The 19,903-nt window shown below is 37.0% G+C and overlaps 1 protein-coding gene across 14 annotated transcripts in view; it reads left to right on the top strand.

The window, feature by feature from the left end:
• Positions 1-19,903, top strand: part of LOC109402762 (ras-specific guanine nucleotide-releasing factor 2-like) — an 839,143-nt gene that overhangs the window by 578,514 nt on the left and 240,726 nt on the right. Inside the window, exon 25 of one of the 14 annotated variants that reach the window (XM_062861323.1) lies at positions 2,408-2,508. The exons of the other annotated variants lie outside the window; for them this stretch is intronic. The gene's annotated coding sequence lies outside the window, so the exon portion shown is untranslated. Of the gene's footprint in view, positions 1-2,407; positions 2,509-19,903 lie in introns of those variants that run through there. 14 annotated transcript variants of the gene reach the window in all.

The following is a 19,903-nucleotide window of genomic DNA, read 5'->3' on the forward strand; positions in this document are numbered from 1 at the left end:
GTTAAGATGAGCGAGCTGTCCGGGGTGCTACAAGAGTTGGAAGACAAGAAACGGGTCACGGAGAATGTGGTTGACGAGGCCCGTAAGCGTAACCAGGAGATCAAGATCGACCTGAAGAGTAACGAAACGTACAGGCAGATTTCGCACCTGGAGGATAAGCTCGTTGATTTGATCAAGGAGTACAAATCGCTGCAGGACGTTGTTGAGCAGTTGCAGAAGGAATGTGACTACTCAGCTGTAAAAGATGAGGCCGAGCAACTTTTGGATGATCATAACAACTTGTTATGCACAGAATCTAACAACAACGTTGTTGGAAATCGTTTAGCTTAGGAAATAATCCTATAACACAGCGCAACATTTTTTTGTCTCAAGAGCAAACTTAGGTGTCTCCGAAGGATTTTGGGCCGCTGAATCCGAATCCGGGCTCAGATTTGCTCTAACACGTCGCAATTTTGAGCTGTACCTCAATTTATAGGGCAAAATACGCGATTTTGGGCTTTTTGGCTGCAAGCCATTAAGCCTATAATTATTTTTTTTAAGCAATCAAAAGGTTAATTGGTCAATTAACATCTAAATTAACGACACATGCAAAATATGTCGTTCTACCTAATCAAATTTGATAGATTTAAGCATTTTATGTTAGTATGAAAACTCGCATGCAACTTTTGGAGGATGACTTGTATGGGAAATATCGTACCTAACATAAATCGCTTAAAACTATCAAATTTGATTTAGTAAAACGAAATATTTTGCATGAGTCGTTAATTTAGATGTTATTTGACCAATTAACCTTTAGATTGCTTCAAAAAAATATTTCCTTGCTTAATGGCTTGCAGTCAAAAAAGCCCAAAATCGCATATTTTGCCCTATAAATTGAGGTATATCTTAAAATTGTGACGTGTTAGAGCAAATCTGAGCCCGGATTCGGATTCAGCGGCCCAAAATCCTTTGAAGACACACATGTTTGCTCTTGAGACAGACAAAAAGCTAATTTTTGTTACGCTGTGTAATTGGTCGGCTTTGAGTTGGAGGGGACCAAGTACAGTCAACTTTCGTTCGTTGCACTAAGCTCGTAGCCCAGTTAGTGAAAGACTTTCACAAGGTGGGCTGAGTTTTGTGCTGTCAAATTATCTCTAACAATAGAGATTCGGGGCTACCAACCTTGACAAATCGTGCTTCACGTCAAAAAGTGACGTTTGACTTAAAACGTCTATAGCCCACCTAACGGGCGCCCAGTTAAAACGCAGCCCACCTAAACGTAGCCCAACGACCGAAAGTTCACTGTAACAACATCGATGAAAATGAGATTTTTAAGGCATTTGATCAAGCATTACATTATCTTGTTCTATGCATATGGTCAAATCTCAACCGTTACGTAGTAATTGAATGGCATCAAATGGCATTTTTGAATCTATTATTTTAGTTAAATAACTAAGTTTTCTAGAGAAAATAGCTCGAAAGTAGTGTGTTTTAATTTGTTTTTGTCAATTATCTTTAAAAATGCGTATTAATTTAAAATTTCTTCTTGAGCAAAGTTGTGGCCCCTGTTCTACTCTACATTTCGTGTGACATCAAACTTCTATTTTTATCGTTTTCTTGCAATTTCGATTCAAACATTGCATTTCAGATCATAAATTAGCAACTGTCAAGGTAAGCACTTTTTTGTGCACTGTGCTGCACATTTAAATCAAAATTGCAGGAAAACGATAAAAGCTAGAAGTTTGGTGTCATAGAACCAATTGTTGAGTAGAACAGAGGCCACAAGTTTGCCGATGAAAGAATTTTAATTTATTACGCTTGAAACATTCGATAATTGACAAAACCAAATTAAAACACACTACTTTTGAGCTATTTGCTCTAAAAAACTTAGTTATTGAACTAAACCAATCGATTCAAAGTTGTCATTTGATAGAAAATTCAATAATCTTTCAAATAAGGGTAAAAAAACTGCGATAAGTTTGATCATTTTAAAGTTATAGCCAGTTAAGGCAATAATAATCAAAAACATGGAAAGTTCAATAACCACGTAACGGCTGAGATATGACCATATGCGAAGAACAAATTTTTTCACCATTTATCATTTAAATCCAACTAACCGTTTTGAGCTACACTTTTAAGGTTTTTTCAAACACCCTTATCAAAACTTAGGTAAAGAATATTGCAAAACATATAACATTGAAAACATGTTCAAATAGCAGCTCATACATGAATTTAAAAAGGTCGTATCTACGTGATTCGTGCGTTGAGCTGGAAATACTCAATATTGTTCAGTAGAAAGAAGATTTAGCATCTTACACTCAAATGTAACGTTTGATCAATTTTAAAATATGAAGTCATTTCACAGAAACGTAGTCCAATAGCAAAAACCAAATGTTTCAAAGATGTTTTTTTATTTGTCTCATTTCAGGTAAGTCACAAGAAGAACCAAACAGCTGGAATGGGAAGAAATGATCTACATTGAAAACCTGTGAGTATGATTTAATTTGATGAACTTAGCTCAAAATCTGAAATAGAAATGAAAGGTCGTTGTTCAATTATGTTGTATGATTTTACTAGGCTGATAACATATAAAATAATTTACATCGACTATATACCATACGCAGTACACAGTACCTTGCAAAGTACCGAACAAATACTTTCGAATGATCAGGCTTCACAAGCTACTTCTAACCCATCCAAATTTTCATTCTAAAAATTCCATCTAAGCTACACGAATTCATCCGCTGCTGCCCACATTCGTTGGCACAAATTCCACAATGTCATCCAAGTCCAATAAATTCCACCCGTAAATCAGTCAACACGATGGTTTTTCGGTAATCATCCGTTTCCTCCCTATTAGCCGCCGCCCTTTACTGGGGATGACATATTTGCGAAACCGGGCATTTTCGCTTCGTCACATTCTTTCCAAACAATCGCTCTGGGAAATCAAGTCAAACGTCCCAGAAACCGTTGAAATCAGCTAAATTAAATCTACTGTAAATTATGGCGAATTAGTCATTTGCCGGCTCTTCACTGCTACTACTGTACGGCTGCTGCAGTGCCAGTGATTCTGCTGGTGTGAAAACTTGGTCAGAAGCTATGTACATTCACGAAGGCAGTCCAACAACAACGTCAGCCATCGGGATCAGAAATGATAGGTTTGTACTCGGCGTGCTCCAGCAGCGAGCATTCCGGAGTGATACAAAGTGCGTAAATCGAGTTATAACTGTGGGATTCTGCCGGGCATCCTGTCGGGACTGGGAGTAGGTAAGTGGGTGATGCGCAAAATGAAAAGAGCGAAATGGTGCCTAATGGGCCATATCGAGTCATGTTTATGCTGATGACTGCTATGTTGCCACCGTGTTGATGTTGCAGCAATGTTGGCTCGTCGACGAACTGCTGCTCTTGTGCCGTTCGATTGTTACCAGTAGTAGCTGACAGTGTTGTTTGCTGCTGAGCAGTGTCGTAGCTGGTCTTTGCACAGACATTGGACAAAGAAAGATTTAACCTGTTTTGAGGATAAGTTGACTGAAGAGCCGGTCAGCGAATATAGAGTCGTGGGTTAGAATCCCGCAAGAGCACACGATTTTTTGTTGCTGTAAGTTTATCCTTTCTTGTTAATTACTGTCTGTCAACGCAGTGCACTGCGTGCTCCAACCACAATGTTTCTAGTATGTACATACTATTCTTTGGGAAAAACTAAGTTTGTCGGAAACCCTTTAGATTTTTTGTATAACTATTAAAAAAATCAATTACTCTAAACCTTTTCTCAAATCGATTTGAATCGGATTTGGGAGTTCATCGCTTTCTTGCAACGTCCTTGGTTAGCCGAACTCAGAGAAATGCCATCACTTGGGGTGCAAACGTGTCTGTTTTTCTGTTTCAACTACACAGGAGGATGAGTCCGTAGCAGGAGGTGTGCTCACGTTGTTGGCCACTTCGGAACAAATGTGAGAATTAATGGAATTTCATCACGACTCAATAAGTACGAGGTTGGGAAAGTGTTCCGGAAAATGCTGCTTGTGCTTGCTACCTGTGGGTCGAGGAATTACCTTCATATGCTGGCTGGTGGTATTTTGAGAGGATTTCATTCTTCTGGTATTACCAGTTTACGACCGTTTTATATTTTATGTTTATGAATTTTCTTGGGATTATCTCCGAAATCGAGTTTACGATGGTTGCCAATAAGAAGGTTGATTTTTTTTCTGGTCTAACGGATCGTGGAGGTAGGTTTATGCGATAATTTCCTCTTGAGTACTCCAGTTATGAAACGTGATGTACTTGAGGCTATACACCAATAAAATTCCACATTTTTATCGCTTTGGAAACATTGAACGAAGGTGAATAAGCGAGAAAAGATAACATTGATGGTGAGTTTGGATTGATATCTACTTATGCTCTGATCATTCTCATGAATGCATAGCTATAAAAGTTGCTTAAGAGGTTTTTTGAAATATATCTTACTTCATCAGGACGCAATGTGAACCAATAACACTACCAAATAGCAATAGCTTTATGTCCCACTCTTAAATAAGAGCAAGCGTTATGTTATCTGTGAATCTACCTAAAGAATAATAAAGACACCTTCCAAACAAAATTTCCTTTCACAAATAATAGAAAACTATTTTGACTACAAAGCATTGATTTAGATTTATTTAGTGTACTACCCGGGCAGAGTTCAAGTACTGACGATCAAAATGTGATATTGGGTTTTTTAGATAAGAGGTAAAAGTACTGAAAATAATAGCAAAAATTTGTTCTTGAACCAGTTAACCAATAGCAAAATATGATTTTTTTTCCCTTATCTGTAGAGCCTTTGAACCACTGCTTCCATTATGTAGGAATATTGTGGCATGACCCATGTTTGCTTTAGTGCTTATCAAATATCCTGTCACAATTGAGATGCGATGGACATTGGTTGATGTAGCACTTGATCCCAACTAGGCTCAACTCGTTTTATGAAGTCGATTACCCTGTTCGGATTAAATTGCCAAATTTCCAAGGGCTCTAATAACCCTTTCCCTAATATTGACGACCTTAAATTATATAGTACTCCACATTTGCATAGAATGTGTTCAGCAGTTTCGTTTTCCGTTTGACAAAAACGACATTCAGAAGATTGAATTTTACCAATCTTATTTAAGTGATATCTGCTTGGGCAGTGCCCAGTCATCAGACCGGTTATTACCCTGAGATATTTTTTGTTCAGATTTAATATGGCCTTGGCTTTTGCTGCACTGGGTCTTATAAATCTTTTAGCTTGTCTACAAGTATCCGTGGCATTCCAATTAGATTCTACCATAGACATTTCCCAGGTTTTAAGTTTCATTCTAAGAGTACACTCCGGAACTCCACAAAATGGTTCAGGACCAACAAAACACGATGCTGCACCGTGTCTTGCTAATTTGTCGGCTTTTTCATTTCCTTGAATTCCACAATGACCAGGAACCCAATATAGTATAACCTCGTTCCTAATGGCCAATTGCTTTAGAGAAAGAATGCATTCCCACACCAGCTTAGATTGGCACGTGAATGCCTTTAGCGCATTTAGAACAGCTTGACTATCTGAGAAGATACAGATTTTGGCAAACCTGTAGTTTCTCTTGAGGCATGTATAAGCACACTCCAAAATTGCTTGAATTTCTGCTTGAAACACAGTGGGACTGTATCCCATTGGTATAGCTTTATTGATGCCAGGGCCTACAATTCCAGCCCCTGTATTTTCACCCATTTTGGAACCGTCAGTATAAAATACAATAGAACCTGGGCGTAAACTTGGCCCACTAGAATCCCAAACATAGCGGCTTGGTTTCACCACTTTAAAGGGAACATCATAGTTGGTCTTCGTAATCATCCAATCTTCCACTGTTTTTATACTTGAGTTCAGATCGAAGTCTCTAATGATCTTCAGATGACCCACAAGATCCCCGTCCATTGTTTTGTTGAAACGAATAAATTGCAGGGCACTTTTTGCCGCTTGCATTTGCACAAATTGATGCAATGGTAGTAGATTGAAAAGGGCATCTAAAGCAGCTGATGGTGTACTTTTCATTGCCCCTGTTATTGATATGCAAGCAAGCCTTTGAAGCTTGCTTAATTTCCTTTGAGCGGTTACCTCATTTGTTTTGGGCCACCAGACAAGTGAAGCATATGTTATTTTCGGCCGGACTATTGCTGAATAAATCCAGTATACCATATTTGGCCGAAGTCCCCAGGTTTTACCTAGGGCTTTACTGCAGACCCAAAGAGCATTTGTACCCTTTGTAATAACCTTGTTCAGATGAGAATTCCAGTTCAGTTTCTTGTCCAAAGTAACGCCAAGATGTTTGACTTCTTCTGAGAAGTGAATTCGAACTCCGTCTAAATAAGGCTGCATAAGACTTAATTTCTTCCTTCTAGTGAAAGGAACTATAGTGGTTTTTGAGGGGTTTACGTTTAAGCCTTCTTTCCTACACCATTCTAGCGTAATATTGAGCGCAAATTGTAGCCGATTAGAGATCGTGGCATCGAATTTCCCACGTACAATAATGGTCACATCATCTGCATATCCAATGATCTCAAAACCTTGATCAGCTAGCTTTTTAAGGAGTTCGTCTACTACCAAAGACCACAGCAAGGGCGATAATACTCCGCCTTGAGGACAGCCCTTCATAGATCTAACAGATAGTTGCGCACCTCCAAGATCAGCAGAAATCTCCCGATCTTTCAGCATAGCCATTATCCATTCTATTATGCATTTATCCAAGCCTCTAGCTTCCAATGCTGAACGCATTGAGCTGTAGGATGCATTGTCAAATGCTCCTTCGATATCGAGAAAGGCAGCCACGGCAATTTCCTTGGCTTGAAGCGATTTCTCAATTTTATTTACTAGCGACTGAAGCGCTGTTATTGTAGATTTACCTGCTTGATACGCAAATTGAAATTTGCTAAGAGGTATCTCTACTAAGCTGGTTGACTTGATAAAGTCATCCAATACCTTTTCCATTGTTTTCAATAGAACTGAGGAAAGGCTTATCGGTCTGAAAGCTTTTGGAGTTGTTTTATCCCTTTTGCCAGCTTTCGGAATAAACACAACTCGAACCTTCCTCCATGCTTTAGGTATGTAGCCCAGAGTGACGCTAGCCTTGAACATTTCAGTTATAAGCGAACAAAGCACTTCTTTACCTTGTTGAAGTAGCGCTGGGAAGATTTCATCTTTCCCAGCTGATTTGAAAGGTTGAAAAGAACTCAATGCCCATTCGACCCTAGATGACGTGAAGATTTTACAAGCTTTTTGATAGGCATTTGTCGACCATACATGTCTTGCCTCGTCTGAGTCCTGCTCATCATTCAAATAAGGAATCGACCCTGGAAAGTGAGTTCTTATCATTACTTCCAACGTTTCCTAAGAATCGACGATAAAGCTTCCATCTTCTTTTTTAAGGCTGCCAAGACCATTTGAATGGCCCTTAGAAAGGACTTTGTGTAGCCTTGCAACTGTAGGGGCGTTGTTTATCTCTTCACATACCCTCTTCCAATCCTTTCGTTTGGCTTGCCATAATTCTTTGTTATATTCTGATAGGGCCTTTTTATATGGATCCCAGTCAGAAGTAACTTTCGCCCTGTTAAACAAACGTCTAGATTTCTTTCTCAATTCCGCCAACCTGTTGTTCCACCATGATACATCCCTGTTTGATAACCTATGTTGAACAGGACAGCTGGCATGATACGAAGAGACCAATTTGTTTCCAATCTCATCAGAGACACCTTCCAACTGTGAAACCGAAGTAATTTGCTCTCCGTTATAAGAAATTTCATTCAACAAATGGAAACGACAGAGATCCCGGTTTGTTTTTCTTGGATTTCTGAAGGTATCCGATACTTGTAGTCCAGCTTTATAGTCAAACCGGATATGTTTATGATCTGACAATGATTCTTCATCGGAAACATGCCAGTTCACAATCTTGTCCGACAAGAGGTCGCTACAAATTGTTAGATCCAAAACCTCTTGCCGGATGGCATTTATAAAAGTTGGAGAATCTCCTCTATTACATGTCAATACTATTAGATGATATGTAATTCAGGAGATCTTCTCCTCTTTTATTAATATCAGAGCTGCTCCATATTGTATGATGGGCATTTGCGTCGCACCCTATTATAAATTGCAAAATATGATATTTAAAGATTATCCAAATAGCTCACTGCTATTGGTTTTGCCAGCTGTTCGGGCCCGTATGAAGTTAATCTTCAATATTAACTTATTTTCTCGATCAGCCTAGATAGCAGTGTAGTGTCGGTAGCGATTGTCTCAATTGGCTAAGAATAACACTACGGACCGCCTGTTCCGGTGGTAAGAGTCCACCAACAGGCGACCCCTAATTCATGGTGTGATGCGGCTTCATGCTTACCGTGCCTAGGAATGAATGGCTAGGGGTGTCTAATAAAAACCTAACCACAAACGGAGCCTGTGGAGTACCAGGGTGCCCTCCACAGTATGTTGTTCTTACTGCGCTAACCGGAGCAATGGTGCAGTGGACCTCCAGTGGACCAGTTTCTCCGAGACAATCGGCTGCCCTTCTTTAGTCTCACTTGAGGCTAAATACAGGGGATAGACAAAATGATCGAGACAGCAAAATTTTCACTTTTCAAAAAGTGTACAACTAGCTGTAACTTTTCGAAAAGTGCATCAAATATTCTCAAATTTTTACTGTAAGTTCATCAACTAGTTGTGTATCAGTGGTTCAGATTTAGAAAAGATCGGGCCATTCTCCATGAAGTTATAAAGATTCTTGAAAAAGGTAAAATTATCCGATAGCCAACTTTGAGCTGTTATATCTCTGGATTCAATGAACCGAATGCAATGAAATTTTGACCATTTATGACTTATATAATGAGCTATGGAAAACCATTGACTTAACTTAATATTCTCAACACGGAAGAAAATAATAACGATTAGATTATTTTTCTAATAAAACACCAAATTATTCAAAATATTAACATCGTTTCTAAATTCAAGATGTAAATTATAGTTCATTTAATTTCCCTCTAACTGATCAATATATAAATGTGTTTTGAAGGAAAATAACAACATAGCCACCAATAAATTGAAAAAGTAATAGAATGCATATTAAAAATAGACCAATTTACTAAAAAAATCGTGAAAAAATTAAAATCGCTATAATTTTGTCTCTTGTTAAAAATTTTAAGTTAAGTCAAATGTTTTCCAGAGTTCATTATATAAGTCATAAATGGTCAAAATTTCATTTCAATCGGTTTATTGAATCCGGAGATATAACAGATCAAAGTTGGTTATCGGATAATATTACCTTTTTCAAGAATCTTTATAACTTTTTGGAGAATGGTCCGATCATTTCCAAATTTGAACCACTGCTACACAACTAGATGATGAGCTTACAGTAAAAATTTCAGAATATTTGATGCACTTTTCGAAAAGTTACAGCTAGTTGAACATTTTTTGAAAAGTGAAAATTTTGCCTGTCCCGATCATTTTGTCTATCCCCTGTAAGGGCGAGATTATGAAGATGTGAATTTTCGCATTATGCGATTTACACAGTGTATGCCTTTGGCATTTTCCAATCGATACCGATCTGGTTTTGTTGCTGCTGTTCTTTGTTGTGCTGTTGTTGCGAAGAGTTTAATCAGCAACAATCAATCTTTGCAGACTTATGCAAAATGGTTCATGACTTATGCCTTGGTTGGTTGCAAATGGTTCAGACTTATGCCTTGGTCCTAGAACCTCCGTAAGGGGAATTTCTATCTAGGGAACCTTGTGAACCCGGTGTTTGCTACTTTCAGTAAACATGAAATGGCAAACTCGCGTGTCATGCCTCGAGCCTGTGTTTTGGTCAACAACGCAATAGTTGCTACACTCATCTCTGAACTAACCACCAGAGATGTATGTGCTATCACAATTGATGTATCTGTTGGAAACCTCAACACAACTGGAAATAGGTCTATTGTTCGGTGTATTTACCGCATGATGAACCATCCCCTACGGATGCTTTCAAACAAGTCATCGCATACTGTACTTCAAAAGGCCTTCCGCTAATTGTTGGCAGTGATGCTAATGCTCACCATATCATCTGGGGCAGCTCAGACATTAACTTGAGAGGCTCCAGTTTGATGGAGTACTTAAGTAGTACAGATCTTGCATTAGTTAAAATAGGCAACCGCCCAACCTTCATGGTATCTGCTAGAGAGTAAGTGTTAGACATGACGCTTTGCTCTAGTAGAATTAGTCACGAGCTGACCAATTGGCATGTGTCAGATGAAGAATCTTTATCTGACCATCGCTACATCTTTTTTGAACATTTAAATGTTACTTCGCTAACATTGCGTTTCGGGAATCCCCGGTCAACAAACTGGGATCTTTTTACTGAGTTGGTTGCGGCCGAATTTCATGGATACTCACCATCAATTGACACTCGAAGTGATTTAGATGATGTCGTTGATACTACAACGACCTTCATCATGGAAGCTTTTGAAGAAGCATGCCCTCTTCGGTCTGTGAAGATGACAAGAGGAACCCCTTGATGGAACTCTGATCTGGCGAAACTCAGGAAACAATGTAGAAAGAGTTGGAACAGACGACGTTCGGCTGGTTCGGAGGCTTTCAGGTCGGCTCGCAAGGCCTACAGAAAAGCTCTCCGGTCTGCTGAACGATCCGGCTGGAAAAACCTTTGTACAAATGTTTGAATGAAGTCAGTCGCTTAAACAAAATCCTTGCGAAATCTAAGGATTTCCGAGGGAACCAACTTCGTTTGCCAAATGGCGAGCTGACTTCCTCTGATGAGGAAGTTCTGGAATGCTTATTCAGCACACACTTCCCTGGATGCGTGGATATTACATCTTCGGAGGAACCTGATGTCTGTTCTTGTAGTTACGATTCCCTGGCTTCGGCTCGGAGTATTGTAACTATAGACTCGATTGAGTGGGCATCTAATAGATTTGCTCCATTCAAATCTCCTGGGGCAGATGGGATTTATCCTATTTTGCTTCAGAAGGGATTTGATCATTTCAAACATGTTTTGAAAAAAAATACTTGTTTGCAGTTTTGCTACAGGGTATATTCCCAAATCCTGGCGGGATATTACTGTGAAGTTTATTCCGAAAGTGGGTCGCGCGTCGTATGAAGAAGCAAAGAGCTTCAGACCTATCAGTTTGACCTCTTTTCTTCTGAAATGCTTAGAACGCATAGTCGATCATCACATCCGTGATGTTCATCTGGCCAACGTGCCTCTTTATGTGAACCAACATGCCTACCAATCTGGTAAGTCCACTGTGACTCTTTTACACAAGGTTGTTTACGATATCGAGAAAGAATTCGCTCAAAAGCAATCTTGTTAGGGTGTTTTCTTAGACGTCGAAGGTGCCTTTGACAATGTGCCTTTCGATGCCATATTGGAAGCCGCACGGAGTCATGATATATTTCCAATGATTTCCAATTGAATTCATCAAATGCTCAAAAACCGATATCTCTTCTCGACATTGCGTCTAGCAGGGATTAGGAAATTGAGTGTTTGTGGATGCCCCCAAGGGGGAGTCTTATCACCGCTTTTGTGGAATCTCGTAGCAGATACGCTATTGAGGCAACTCAAGAATAGCGGTTTTCCTACTTATGGCTTTACCGACGACTACCTAGAATTGTTAGTTGGTATGTGTATCAGCACCCTTTTCGACCTGATGCAAAGCGCCTTTCGGTTAATCCGAGTAAAACATCTATTGTTCTTTTTACGGAAAGGTGAAACCGTAATGGCGTTCGACCTTTGCGTCTCTTTGATTCTGAAATCGATGTGACTGAACAGGTAAAGTACGTTGGAGTCATTCTTCATTCCAAGCTTTCCTGGACACCTCACATTGAGTTCAGAATCAAGAAAGCTTGTATGGCCTTCGGGCAATGCCGGCGAACCTTTGGTACAACTTGGGGTCTAAAACCCAAGTATATCAAATGGATCTACACAACTGTTGTTCGGCCAATATTGGTTTATGAATGTCTTGTGTTGTGGCGAAGGGCCAAATGAGAACGGTCCAATCAAAGTTAGGCCATCTCCAAAGGATGTCTGGAGCGTTCTCTTCAACTCCCACGGCAGCGCTCGAAGTTCTCTTTGACGTTGCTCCACTACACATTCATCTCAAACAAGAAGCACTTTCTTGCACTTACCGTCTACGGGTACTCGGTCTACTAGAGGAAACTCCTGTGAACCGCACATCAACACACACCTCGTTGTTTTCACTTTTGGTGAATTGGGACAAAATTGCTCTTGCTCCAAGTGATCTTACAATTGCTTGTAATTTTCCATATAGGACATTTTCCACGAAATTCCCTTCCCGGGAAGAGTGGACATCTGGTTATCTGGAAAGAAGTATTTCAGACGGCATCGTATGTTACACTGATGGCTCCCTTCTCGAAGGTCGAGCAGGTGCTGGTGTTTATTCTCGTGAGCTAAGGCTGTATCAGTCTTACTCACTTGGTAGACACTGCACCGTTTCTCAGGCCGAAATCTTTGCTCTTATGTGCGGAGTGCAATCAGCACTTCAGCAGCACGTAATGGGCAAAGTAATATACTTCTGTTCAGATAGCCAGGCTGCTATCAAAGCACTTGCTTCGGCCAACTCCAGGTCGAAGATAGTTATCGCTTGTCGAACTCAATTCGAGGCGCTAAATTCAGCAAACTCTTTTCACCTTGTATGGGTGCCTGGCCATTCTTCCATCGCTGGAAATGAATTGGCTGATGAGTTAGCTCGCACTGGAGCATCACATGACTTCATTGGCCCTGAGCCAGCTATTCCGATATCGAAGTGTTGGGTAAAGCTTCAGATTAACACCTGGGCTGCTACTCAACACAGACAATACTGGAATAATTTGGAATCATGTCGTCAAACCGAATTGCATTGTACTGAGCCATCTCCAAGGGTGGCGAAGTATCTTACAAATCTGTCAAAGCATTCTGGTCAAAGTATTGACTGGCCACTGTCGACTATGCTATCACATGGCGAATATTCATGGTAAGTTTTCATGTAACGTACTTCATGAATGTTCCTGAATAGACCACAAACCTTTCTATACTTTCACACACACTTACAATAACAATAAAAATGCAAGTTGACTTAAACTGTCAAATAATTATGTTGAAGATATAAATAAATCCCATATAAAAGTAACATAAATGGTTGTAAGTTTCTATACAAAAATCATGTTACAGTCTCTAACAGTTCGATGACTTTGGCTTTCTAGGAGAGACAATAACTTGTACTTTCACGTGCGTAAAAAGAAATTTGCATATAATTGCCAATAGCTAAATTACATATGCTTGAAATATGGCCCAAAAAACTATAAAAACCGTTATAACTATTTAGTTTTTGAAATTAGCGAGGCGTCATGTTGGGCGAAATTGTTTATTTTACCATTATCTATAACTTTGTAGAACATGAGAAAATTGTAGAATCAGTTATTAGAATGTTATTGCGAAAAAACCATTTTCAAGGGGCTGATGATAAAAAACTTAACATATCTTTAAAAGGAACTGAGTTACAAACTTGGCGTCTACATCAACATTTTCCACAACTTTTGTGAAGACGCCAAACTTGTTCCATGAAAAATTAAAAAAAAAATTCTATCTCACTTTTAGGGGTATTGATCAATTTTTACAGTAGTTCAAAAGAAGCTCCTTGTGATAGTGAAAAACTTTCTCGAAGACACCATGACGCTAAACGTCATAGTTAAAAAGTTATTAATTAAGCGCGCTAAAATGACGAAAGCAGCCACTGTGCACCGTCCGGAACGGGGCAGAGAGGTCATGAAACTTTTTCACTACACCGTAGAAAAACCATTGAAAATAGCGGAAGAAATAATTAATCTTAGATATTTGAATAAAATAATAGGATTTCTGCAGTTCTAAAATGCAGCTTTCTGTAATAATTACTGACGAAGTTCCGATGAGAGCTTCTAGTTTAAGAACATTTTTATTAGAACAAATAAAAATAATTAAATAGGTGCCCATATATTCTTCTGACCATTATTCCACATTTGTAGATCTTCTATCTATAGGAAATGATTCTAACATTTCTTCAGTTTTTTTTGGAATCTTTCTTATATGTTCAAGTAATTCTCCGACATTTATTTTAGGCATTTCTAAGAAATTTCCTTTGGGAAAATTTAACAAATAACGACAAAAAGATAGGGAAAGGGGAAAGGAGAACTTTTAAAAAGTTTTTATTATTACTACTTATATTAACGACACTTTACCATTATTGTGACATTCGTGTCATTTTGAAAAAGTGTTGCAGCACTGCATATGCCTTAGCTATGTTTAGAAAGCGTGGCAGATGTGAAGAGGATCTTATATTATATACTGCTTCGGATTTTAGGTATGCTTCCTGCAATTTATTCAAGAACTTAACGAGAATTTCCATTGGAAAAACATCGGCAATGCAGCAATTGGGCTTTAAAATTATAAAAAAGTACAGATTTTTTTTTATTTTATATGAAAGAGAACCTTTTTCTGAGCCATTATGATTTTTTTTTCAGATTTTTAAAACATTAGTTTGATACCTAAAAACATTTTTTTAGTTTGATACCTAAAAAGATTTTTTTGAAATCACCTTTTGACAGCTAGGTAACTGTTTGACAGCTCCGCTCAGTACAAAATGCGACGAGGAGTGATTCGACAAATCGCTCCCATACAAACTTCAAACTGATTTTCAAACAGATTCCCGGACACCAAAATTGATGAAAATTTGAATTTCGGCTCAGTTTGGCATGCAGATTCAGAATATGGAATTATCTCAACAGCGCTTAAGAAGCCAATTGCTTTGGAAACTTCTTTACATATAAAATAAAAAAAATCGGAAAAATTAAAGAATTCCTAAGAAAAATAGCGATAAATTAAAGAATTCCTAAAATAATTATTGCACAGGCTAATTAGTGGCTGAGTTGGTCTTACTCAGAGATCGAAAAATCTTTTGTTTTCTTACTCAGTTTCGGCTAAAAATGGAACAACCCATTGGCAATGAGTTGTCCCAGTTTAACGGAAACTGAGTAAGAAAACGAAGGATTTTTCGATTTCTAAGTAAGGCCAACTCAGTCATTGAGTAGAAATATTTCTCAGTGTAGTAGATTCCAACAAGAATTTTTGTTGTACATAAATATCTAAAATTCTTGTTCGAAATCGTATGAAATATTTTATGCAAGTCTGCAATAAACTTTGCGGCCATCTATGAAGCACGTGGTTAATCAGCTAGCGACTCGCCAGAGGGTCACGACCCACAGTTTAAGAAACGCTGACCTACACCCATGAAAGACAATTGCACTGGAGAAAGAAGCAGATGGAAAACTAGGGTATATGTTCCATCAGTAATTTCACGCTCCCATATTTATCCTATTCGAAAACAAGCGAATACGGCACCGATTGATTCCGTTCTTTTTGTTTTCATTGAACACGCATTTTTACAAAAAAATACAAAAATAAGAAACAAAACAAACAGCGCTTTAATCCTTTGTTTTTCATTTAAAATTTTTAAAGTGAAAATAGAGTCGCCGAAAAACATTTCATAGCAAATCCGATGAGTTTGATGATTTTGTCCAATAGTTTGGGTAATTTTTCATCAAATACATTGGTTATTTATCATCCCCCGCTTGACAAGTCATTGAGCAAAGTGACAAAAGAAGAAAATGTGAACATTTTCGACAATTCATTGGGCACTGATTTGGACGAAGTGAGATCTATTATAAAGAAGTTTAAGAATATGAAAGCTCCGGGTGATGACGGAATTTTCTATATTCTCATCAAAAAACTTCCAGAAAGTTGCTTATCATTTATGGTTAATATATTTAACAAATGTTTTCAGTTAGCATATATTCCTGAAAAATGGAAAAATGCTAAAGTTGTTCCAATTTTGAAGCCTGACAAAAATCCTGCCGAAGCTTCTAGTTATCGTCCAATTAGCTTACTGTCATCTATCAGTAAACTTTTTGAAAAGCTTATTTTAAATAGAATGATGATTCAAATTGATGAAAATTCTATTTTTGCCAATGAGCAGTTCGGATTCCGCCATGGACATTCGACTACTCATCAACTTTTACGGGTAACGAATTTCATTCGTTCCAATAAATCTGAAGGTTACCCCACTGGTGTAGCACTTCTTGACATAGAAAAAGCATTCGATAGCGTTTGGCACGAAGGCTTGATCGTAAAATTGAAACATTTTAATTTTCCACTATATATTATTAAACGTGTGATTTTGCGACTGTGGATTCTACAGATTATAGGAATTTCTCGGCTCTGGCAGTCTGAGTGGGTAGCAAAAGGCTGTTTTGCTCTTACATGTAGGAGCAAAACAGCCTTTTGCTACCCACTCAGGTTGCCAGAGCCGAGAAATTCCTATAATCTATATTATTAAAATTATTCAAAACTTTTTATCGGATCGAACACTTCAGGTAAACTATCAAAATTCCAAGTCAGGTAGATTACCTGTAAGAGCTGGTGTTCCACAAGGCAGCATACTGGGACCAATCTTATACAATATTTTTACCTCCGACTTACCTGATTTGCCACAGGGATGTCAAAAATCGTTATTTGCAGATGACACAGGTATTCCAGCCTAGGAGCGAAGTTTGCGTGTCATTTGTAGTAGATTGCAAAAAAGTTTAGATATTTTTTCTTCTTATTTGCAAAAATGGAAGATTTCTCCAAATGCTTCCAAAACTCAACTTATCATATTCCCACATAAGCCAAGAGCTCTTTATTTGAAACCCTCAAGTAGACATGTTGTCACTATGAGAGGAACTCCAATAAATTGGTCGGAAGAAGTTAAGTATCTAGGGCTCTTACTAGATAAAAACTTAACTTTTAAAAACCACATAGAAAGTATTCAAACTAAGTGCAATAAATACATTAAGTGTTTATACCCACTTATTAATAAAAAATCAAAACTTTGTCGCAAAAACAAATTTTTGATTTATAAACAAATTTTCAGACCGGCCATGTTGTACGCTGTCCCAATATGGTCGAGCTGTTGCAATACCAGAAAGAAGTAACTTCAGAGGATTCAAAATAAAATTTTGAAAATGATTCTGAAGTTGCCTCCCTGGTATAGCACTAATGAGTTGCATCAAATTTCAAATATTGAAACATTGGAACAGATGTCAACTAAAATCATTGCCAACTTTCGTCAAAAATCGTTGCAGTCTTCTATTGCTACGATTAGTTCTTTGTATAATTAGTTTAAGTTAGGTTAGGGTTGGGATAAAATGAAAAAATGTATTTCTGACACGCAGGTGAAAAATAAAGCCTGCAAAAAATCTTAACTGCTACAGCAAATGAAATGTAATATGTTATTAATTAGTATTGATAATAGCTTAAATTTATTTCACCAAATTAGGATGATAGTGTGTTATAATACACAGAACACCAAGATTAAGTTGAAGAATGTAAAAATTGATTGAGATACTAATAAAGATTATTAAAAAAAAGAAAAAAAAAAGCAGGTATCCTAAAAAATCAGTAATTACATGTTAATTCCAATATGTGAACCCTTTTAAATTTGCATACTGCAACAAGAAAACTGAAAAGAATGATATCAATAGTGGTAAAAACTAGGTATCTCAGAACATCTCCTCCATTATTTATCAAAGGTTTAAACCAAACTAGTTCAAAACTTTTTCTTGTAGTAGATGTATTCGTTCAACACATGGCCTACTTGCCTAATTTCACCTTCTATTAATTTCATACTTGTTCGCAACCTAGCGAATATCATTGATCTCTATTCAACACACTTTGAGTAGAAAAATACCGATATAGCCATAAAATGATTAAGTTATAAATAGAATACGGCCGATAAATCATAATCTGGTAGCAGAAAGAGTAGAAGTTGAAGAAGCAATAAATGCTACAAAAATAATTATTTTTAAGGCTCCATACCTTTGGAACAACTGCATGAAACATTGCAAAATTTTCAAAGTCGTATTTCTCGAAACTATGATTTTCGAGTTACCTAGTTCTAGCATTAAGGGGATGATATCGTGTAACAAATTTGTAGTTGCACCTGGCTTGCACGAAACCAATGGTTTATTCAGACGACCCTATTACATTCCTACTGAATTAAACATAAACTATCATTCTGCATACGACCTTTTATTAGATAAATAATCGTAGTTTAATGGTTTCGTACCATTCTTGACCAGAGACGCCGAACGGAAATAGTTGTTAGCAATAAAGCAACCACTTTACAAACCACGGACAAGCTCCTGTACCAGAACGACGGAACTTACCCCCGATCAGGACTCACAATCTTCCACGGAGCCGGCGTTCTCTTCTGCTACATCAATTGAGTTTTATGGCCAGCTAGCGGTGCACAAAGTTGCCCGTTTCGAACAGAAACATAGGACAGCACTCGACATTGTCGAACGGATTCCATGCATAGCAATAAAGGGAGGCAGCCACGGGGAGACACAGAAAGCGAGACAGGGATTGCTGCATTTCATTATAGTATCCGGTCGCACCACGAGGACGAACCAGCCCAACATCAGCAGCGTAGAAGCGTACGCCGGAAATGGAGTGTAAGAAATTGCATCTAATAGCACTTCAAGTTCCGACTACGCAACTTTCCTCCTCGGTTGGGCTGTCTCTCCTTTCTAACTGCTAGCTCGGCATGCCGTTATTGCTCTGCACTCTGGATAAAGACGATGACGACGACGTGGCGTGGTGCTGCTTGCAGTATGGCTGCTCTGGCATTTGCTGTTTATTATTTTCTTCGCTCATAATAAACATCACGTGCACCGCTGTAGTTGCCCAGCACGGAGGAAGTTAGGCGTTCGACAATGTTAGGCATTTGTTAGTTATGTTGCTCATCGAAAATTTTTGGAGAGCATAAATCATAACCCCGAATTTATGCTGAATGTTCGATTTTTTCGCGCATCATTGACAGTTGAGCAAATGGCAGTGGAAAAACACTTTGTTAGTTGCGGCATCTTAAAAATCGCGTTCGTCGGTCGAGAAAAAGAAAAAAAAAATGCTCGTCTCAAATAGTAGGAAACCGTAGGAACCATTTCCGTCGTTGCGTTGTCGAAACCGTCAGTTAATCGTCGCTGCTCCTGGCCACTAAGTCCGTTTCGTTCGCGTCGTACCGTCGCCGGAACCAGTCATCTCCAAAACAGTGACCGATTCCGTTAAGTTTGGCACCATCGTGTCGGTGAGTCGTTTTATTTTCAATTTGATTTATTTTTCATTCAATTTCAATTAAATTTTAATGAAATTTTAATTAAATTTAAATTAAATTTAAATTAAATTTAAATTAAATTTAAATTAAATTTTAATTAATTTTTAATAAAATTTTAATAAAATTTTAATAAAATTTTAATAAAATTTTAATTAAATTTTAATAAAATTTTAATAAAATTTTAATTAAATTTTAATTTATTTTAATTTAATTTTAATCTAATTTTAATTTAATTTTAATTTAATTTTAATTTAATTTTAATTTAATTTTAATTTAATTTTAATTTAATTTTAATTTAATTTTAATTTAATTTTAATTTAATTTTAATTTAATTTTAATTTAATTTTAATTTAATTTTAATTTAATTTTAATTTAATTTTAATTTAATTTTAATTTAATTTTAATTTAATTTTAATTTAATTTTAATTTAATTTTAATTTAATTTTAATTTAATTTTAATTTAATTTTAATTTAATTTTAATTTAATTTTAATTTAATTTTAATTTAATTTTAATTTAATTTTAATTTAATTTTAATTTAATTTTAATTTAATTTTAATTTAATTTTAATTTAATTTTAATTTAATTTTAATTTAATTTTAATTTAATTTTAATTTAATTTTAATTTAATTTTAATTTAATTTTAATTTAATTTTAATTTAATTTTAATTTAATTTTAATTTAATTTTAATTTAATTTTAATTTAATTT

Source organism: Aedes albopictus, chromosome 3, assembly GCF_035046485.1.
Source record: "Aedes albopictus strain Foshan chromosome 3, AalbF5, whole genome shotgun sequence".
Taxonomy (NCBI): Eukaryota; Metazoa; Arthropoda; class Insecta; order Diptera; family Culicidae; genus Aedes; species Aedes albopictus.